The 8028-nt window shown below is 29.8% G+C and overlaps 2 non-coding genes across 2 annotated transcripts; both read right to left on the bottom strand.

The window, feature by feature from the left end:
* Positions 1–7269: 7269 nt before the first annotated feature.
* LOC112503523 lies at positions 7270–7356 on the bottom strand. The gene has a single exon (XR_003068005.1). It is a non-coding gene; the product is annotated as a small nucleolar RNA R38 (small nucleolar RNA).
* A 51-nt stretch (positions 7357–7407) lies between these two features.
* Positions 7408–7502, bottom strand: LOC112503526. The gene has a single exon (XR_003068008.1). It is a non-coding gene; the product is annotated as a small nucleolar RNA snoR20a (small nucleolar RNA).
* Between the last annotated feature and the right edge of the window lie 526 nt (positions 7503–8028).

Genomic DNA, 8028 nt, shown 5'->3' with positions numbered 1-8028 from the left:
TTAAATTATAATAAAAAAATTGAATTAAATAAACCACACAAAAATAAGAACTTTTAAATAATTAATTTGATACTAATATTGATATATTTATTTTTGAAATTTTATGATATCTTCAAATTTATATTTTATTCAAAAATAAAAATATTATTTCTTTCTCAAAACCACATAAAATCCGTATCAAAACATCTACAAAGACAAAATAAAACGAAATATTAAAATCGAGATGTATTTTGCTGCATTGTACGAATACCTTTCTAGTAGGTAAAAATATATGATATATACTAAAGCAACAACATATGGTTGCGTATATAACCATTGATACATCTTATATCCACATATAAATGTCGTATGTTTGTGTACATGATCAAATGTGATTGTATAATTTATACTATGTTGTACAACGTGTGTTTGTTACAAGTCAATATGCAACAGAGATAAAAAGTTTTAAAAGTAAAAATGTCTAAATTTTAGGAGGTACAGTATTTAAAATATTAGGTATAACTACTGAAGTTTATGTTATTAAATAAATGGTTTTTAAATCAGTGTAATGAGAAAAAGATGCAGTTACAAAATGTATGCAATATACTTTATGTGCCTTACTATCTTACATCCTAAATTACAGAATTATCCAAGTTGCAAATGCTATCCAAATTTCTAAAATTCAACTAATAAAACAAACGTTATTTATCCAAAGTATCTAGGCTCCAGATTTGTAACGCCCCCAGAACCCCGTAGCAATGATATTGTCCGCTTTGACTAACATGTCCGTTAAACCACAAAGCAGTAGCCGCACGGTTTTGTTTCTGGCAGCCGCACAACGCAAGCCCCAAAACGCGTCATCGCATATCAGAGTCCGCAGCACGGAAGCGATAGATATTGTCCGCTTTGGYACGCTAAACCACAATGCCTCACGGTTKTACTTCTTGCCCGCTATACCACAAGGCAAGACGCGTCATACTAGGTTGAGGTATCCACACCCTTATAAGGAGTGTTTAGTTCTCCTCACCAACCGATGTGGGACGGGTTGTTACAAGATTCCTCCAATTCAGCCGATTCTAGTGTTAAGGTTTTCTTCAAAATTATTTTGATCTATACAAATCCACTTTTACGTTATGTCTAGACTGCACTTTATGGTAGTGTAAGTATAAAGGCAGAGGAAAAACCAAAAAAGTAGAAAACACAACTTAGCCCTCTTTAAGGTTGAAATACTTCCATGTTTTCTTTTTTCCAGTTTTTTGTTGAACTAATCATACCAACATGGATACATTTTTGTGGAATATACGATCTCTATATGAGAAGATATGGAATGAGAAAATGATGAAAACTTGAGAGAACTCAGATAATAGCGAACATAGGGTTTATAATTTCAACACTTTCTCTATATATGTGAGTAACTGTTTATGTATGTGTGTGTGTATATATATATATTGATTTAAACCGCCAAACCCAATACTAGAATAGACAGTGTAATAACTCAAATCTTAATTTTGGTAAAAATAAAGATAAAGTTGCAAGAGTGGTTAAAAGAAATTTCTTAATTCAGGCTAAAGGAGTTGGGCCTCTAGTTTCCCCATCAGTTGATCGATTTCTTCAAGGCGCAAGTGTGTGTGTGTGTGATTATGAGAAGGGATGAAAGTGTGGAGAAGGAGATAAATGGAGGTTTATAGGTCAAGTGGTTTAAGCCTCTATTTCATGTACTATTGTCATTTCTCCGTGTCTTTTCTTTATATGACTAAAATCAATGTAGGGTCCTATGATGTGGTTGGCCCATTTTGGGTGATAAAATGATTCTATTTATTGGGAACTCTTTGAATATTGAATTTCATTTGGGATCCTTGGTTTAAATCAACCTCGCATGGTGTTTAGGGGTGGAAATTGATCTAAAAACTTCATAGATTGCATAATCCTATCAAGTTGTTACGATAATTCATGGTTTTGATGGTTAGTTCAGTTTAGAGGAGGTGTTGGGTGATTATATGTTGATTTTAGTTTGAACCTTTGTTTATATTTAAGTAAAAAAACAGTGGGAAATTGAGTTTGGAGCTGTAATGCTCGAACAGGGTTGTACAAGTGGAACAGAAGTTCCCGAAGGTAGCCCCCATGACCTAAGGAAGGTGTGTACCTATAAAGAGCACATGAGTTCGTTTTATGTAGCCTATAGAAAAGGTAGGTGTGTAGCCTGGTGACTGGTCACAGGTGCGTGACCCTAAATGTGCATGGTCGTTGTAACGTGTGTCGGTACGTTTGGTTTAGTTAAAGGGTTGTTTATTAGTATCTACCAGAAGATAAAGGTGAAATTTCCCCCATTTACCCTTCAAAATCATCAACGAAACACGTCAATCAACAATACCTTAATCCACAACCCCTCATTCAAACAGAATGATAGTATTGGAAGGAGATGCTGACGATTGGGGGACTTAAGAAAGACGACATCGACCGAACGACGGGAACAATGAGATGGGATCGAGCAGACGACGGAAGCAAGGATACAACGGTGACCGAATGACGGGAACGAGGAGATGTCGTCGACCAAACGATGGAAGCAAGGACACAACAATGACCGAACAACGAAAACAAGAAAACTAAAGCGATTGCACGATATAAGCAGATAGATGGCAATAGTCGAACGTTAAAAAACAGAGACAACAAGGATCGGACGATGGAAGCAGAGAGATGCCAACAGTCGAACGATGGAAGCAGATAGACGCCAACGATCAGATGTAGGGAGCAAAGACGGGATGCTATTGGGTTTCTTTATGGCGTCTAAAGGGTTTACTCAATGACCCTAAGGAAATGTATTGTACTTTTAAATATAAAATGACAATCTCATCTAGTATTTTTAGATATAATATATCCTAATAAACTCTTTGAGAAATTGTGTATGGTTTTCGTGATTATGAATAAATTCATTTAAAACTTTTGCATTAAATTTACAGTAAATATAATAACATTACAATTAGATAAATATAAAAAAAATCATATAAACTGAATATTGTGTTTTATAAAGTTTTTGATATATCAGTACAATAAATAATTGATTCAAATAAAAGGGTATAACAGTCACTTTTAATTAGTCAGCACTTAATATAAAATATTGGGTAAACACCATTTTTATCCATCATTTATTTGTTTCAGACATTTTATTTCAATCAGACCTCTTATTTCAATCAATGTTTATTCAAAATATATGATAACCAGTTACTGGAAGAGCAACGAACAAGATTTCAAATTGTTATCGTTATTCAATATCAATATATTTGTTTATAAATTGACATGATAATTAAACTATAAAAATAACTTGATTGAAAAATCTATTTTTTTTAATTTATGAAATAATTTAACATTTTATAAAATAGTTGAGAGGCATTTTCAATATTTTATTGAGTGTTTTTTATCTTTTAACCAATTAAAGTTGATAAAATACTTAGGGAGTGTATGAGATTGCTTATAAAAACAAATTATTGACTTATTTCGGTATGACATCAGTAATAAACATTTTTTAGTGTTTGGATAAACAACTTGTAGCGGTGTCAAACCGGTAACAAGGAGTTTTTGAAAACAATTAAACCATTCTAACTTATAATAAGTTGATAAATGCTTTTGTAAAAAAATAAGTTGTTTTAAATAAGCAATCCCAAACACCCCTTTAGAATCAAAAATTTCTTATATTAGTATTTATCAATAGTTTTATATTATCTTAAATTTGTTATTGTACCTTAAATATTGTTATTCGAATCGAAAACTTCTTATGTAGATGCCTCAGTTGTCGATTATTATATAATTTTGCTGTGAGAACAATATTTGAATGTTTTGATAGATCGAAAACTTCAAATAATATAATTTTATTGTGATAATGATGTGATAAGTCAAAAACCAGTGATAGTCACATTCAGAATCATTGGCTCAGTCTCTTCATTATGTGCTTTGTATTTTTTCCCCCGTTTTACTCTTGCATTTCGATATTCCTAAATGAAGTAAATGTTTATTTAATATTGTACTATTTCCTTAATCTCTTTAAAATTATGACTTCAAACAAAATGATAAGAGTTTATAAGTGTTCCCGTATTTACGTAAATCACATGTGTTCTCTTTGAACCATTATCTGAATATATATAATGATAATGTAATAAATGTTTGCAAGCCGTAAATCACACCAAGAAAAACGTCTATTAAGACTTGAGACTTGACATCATTTAGAACCAAGCTTCTAAGATGTGATGGTTCAGAACGGTGGTGGTTGGTGGTGGTGGTCGTCGGTGGTTCAGATCGGTGGTAGTCGGCAATAGTTAATATAAGTGGTAGTCGGCGGTAGTGGTGGTCGACGGTAGTTCAGATCGGTGGTGGTGGTCGACGATAGTTCAGATCGATGGTAGTTAGTGGTGGTGGTTCCAATCAGTGGTAGTCGACATTGGTTCAGATCTGTGGTAGTCGGTGGTGGTTCAGATCAATAGTAGTCGGAGGTGGTTGATGATGGTCATATTGAGTTTTATGAGATTAGAGTATATTAGGTTAATGACATATTTGGTATAATGAAGATAAAAATTTCATTTCATCAAAATACATAGTTGCTAAGAAATGTTAGATTCCTTTATTTGTAGAATTTATAGGATTTTAAAGATTCATTTCGTAAAAAAGAATGAACCAAACGAGAGAATATCTATACTATCTTATTAAGCAAATTTAGCAAAAGTCTTAAAGTCTTAAAATTATAAAGGGAAAAGTACAATAAAAACCAATGGACTTTCTTGTTTGGAATGATTAAGTCCTTGGACTTTTTTTGGAACAAATAAATCCTTGGACATTCCAAAACATGTTAAATAAGTCATTGGACAACTTTTGGAACAAATAAGTCATTGGACATTCCAAAATATGTTAAATAAGTCCTTGGACAATTTTTGGAACAAATAAGTCATTAGACATTCCAAAAAGTGTTAAATAAGTCTTTGGACAATTTTTGGAACAAATAAATCCTTGAACAATCCAAAACATGTTAAATAACTTCTTGAACTTTTATAAAACATGTTGGATACATTCTTATGACTTGTACAACTAGTTAAAGTGGTAAAATAGTGAAAAAAATCCGGAAAAAACCCCAATGAACATTCATATTTTGAACGATAAAGTGGTAAAATAGTGAAAAAAATCCGGAAATATATTTTGTCAGTGATTTTTTAAACTAAAAAAAATTATAAAATATATTATTTTTAATTAAAATAAATTTCACCAGTAATCTTTTTAAATATTTTTTTAATTTAAAAAATCACATACATGATATATATATTTTTAATTAAAATAAATTTAATAATAATTATTTTTTTTTGTTTGAAAAATCATTGACAGAATATATTTTAATTTCAATTAAAATAAACTTTATCAAAAATCTTTTTTAAATGTAATTATATTTTTGTAAATATAAGTATTTTTTTGTTATATTTGTTTAATTTTATAGATCTAAATACTTTTTGGTTCAAAAAATATTTAGGGGCTTAATCGTTCAAAATATGAATATTCATTGAGTTTTTTTGGGGATTTTTTTTCACTATTTTACCACTTTAACTAGTTGTACAAGTCATAAGAATGTATCCAAAATGTTTTATAAAAGTTCAAGAAGTTATTTAACATGTTTTGTATTGTTCAAGGACTTATTTGTTCCAAAAATTGTCCAAGGAGTTATTTAACATTTTTTGGAATGTCCAAGGACTTATTTGTTCCAAAAATTGTCCAAGGACTTATTTAACATGTTTTGGAATATCCAAAGACTTATTTGTTCTAAAAAAAAGTCTAAGGACTTAATCATTCCAAACAAGAAAGTCCATTGATTTTTATTGTACTTTTCTCAATTCTAAATGAACAAAATACCTTTTATAATCACTTTTTCATCCCTTCTCTCCTCACATACACTCACACTCTCACAACCAATTTTTTTAAAATTATAATTTTAAATTTACACTTTATACYCYTATAATTAATTAATTAATTTACTTTACGTCCTTTACTTTAAATGTTTCATTTTAAACCTTTATCAAATTAACATACATAATCGTATATCAATTAAAACATGTTTAAAAAATAAATTTTTATTTTAACAAGTTACACCATTATAATTATCTCGTTAATACCTTCAAAATGAGTTCAATATTTAATAGTTTTTGACTTAATTATATTATTATATATTATATATACTGTAATTTTTTTTAATATTTACGATTTATACTTTTATAGTTATTTATTTATATATATACTATATATTTTGGAGTTAGACTGTTCAAATTACACTGTATAATATGTTTTGAATTAATATGTTCTTGGTTTTTTTTGAAATATATATATACACATATATTAATTCAACCTTAATATGAGTTTCTGGACAAAAAAATGATAAGCAATTAAAATTTCATTCTAAAACTCATCTTTTTTTATTTTTTCATGGCTTATGATCTATCAAATTTGTAGTTTTCTTTATTGATTTTGAGTGTTTATCTTAAAACTCAAGTTTCTTGGTTCTTTGCTCTTGATGTAAATCGAATATATTTGTGGAGTCGTTTAAATATGTTGGATTTTAAATATATTAGATTTTAAACTATTATACAATTTTTTTCATCGATAGTCTGTAATTGGAATCATAACTCTTATTTATTCAAATTGTATTAATATGTAAAGACCAAGTGTAACCTATATCATCGTTAAATCTTACCTTATAAAACCAGTGGAACTTCAAAAATTCATGGCTTCCGCCGCATTGCACGGATAGTAATTTAATCAATGAAACTCAACATCTCAATTCCATCAAATTCCTCCAAATTCACAAACCAAACGGCACCTAAAGAGATTTTTAGACCGCTAGAACAAAGTATTTAGAACAAATTCTTTAAAACGGTGAAAATGAAAATTTTAAAAAATGTTTATGACTTCAATAGATTGTTATAAAACAAATGTTTTAAACATTTTTTGAACTAAATTCCATACAATCCTACGAAATCCCGAACATCATGTCAAAATCCAACGTTTGTAGAATTTCAATTAAATTAAATTTTAAGATCTCAAATCCAAACAATCCATGAAAATGGATTTGAAATTCAAATTCCCCAAATCCATTACTGCAAACCTAACATGACCTAAGACCTGTTTCAATCCATCAACAATCAAATGGTTGTATATGTATAACATACAAACCAACACTTAAAGTTGCGTATTTCTTCAAATCCACAACACGATAACAACAAAAACGGAGGGATTCATCAAGAATCAAAAACAAGAAAGTGTATGGGGGATTGTGTCAGATCACATAATCTCATCAAGATTAAATCTATCAGACAGGGATAACTGTGTAAATATAGAATCTCATCATCCACAACCCACTCCAAATGAACCATCTAAACTCCTAAAAGAAAATGGAGTCGAAAAATAGCCTCAGACCGTCCTAGTTCATGATTTTCAACAACGTAACTGCCATTAAAACCAGCTTTTCAGTAAACCATAATTAAAAAACTGTCATCAATGGCCAATAAAATCAACATCAGAGAAAGAGAGATGAATCAGATTTTCCAATTCAGAACGGAATAAAATACCCAAAACTATAAAAACAAAAACAAAGAGAGATCGAACTTGAAAGGGTGGCAGCAATGAATCGAAAAACGTAGGGTTTTGAATGGCTTGATGATGGTTTACGGTGAGGAGATGCGTATTTATAGCGTGCGGTGGTCGGCGGTGGTGGAACGACCTACTTACTTGACCTAAACCCAACGGGCTTTTCTGTATCATATTTGATTTGTTGGGCCAAGCCCATTTATTACAAATATGGATAATTTTTATCGTTAGTGGATAATAGAAAATTAATGTCTTTTTTATTAAAATTGAAAATCTAAATATTTATGAAGTATTTTTAATCTATTAGTACAGCTTAAAAGTTTATTTATTTATGTTTGAACGTGTTTATCAGTTGGTAGTTATACAAAGTTTTAAAAGTTGTATATATATACAATATTAAGTTATGAACTTGAATTTTAAGATATCTTAAAAATATATTGT

This window comes from Cynara cardunculus, unplaced genomic scaffold (assembly GCF_001531365.2).
Source record: "Cynara cardunculus var. scolymus isolate 2C unplaced genomic scaffold, CcrdV1 Un_Scaffold_3174, whole genome shotgun sequence".
Taxonomy (NCBI): Eukaryota; Viridiplantae; Streptophyta; class Magnoliopsida; order Asterales; family Asteraceae; genus Cynara; species Cynara cardunculus.
Note: the sequence above shows the minus strand (reverse complement) of the source record. Positions and strands in the feature narration are given on the sequence as shown.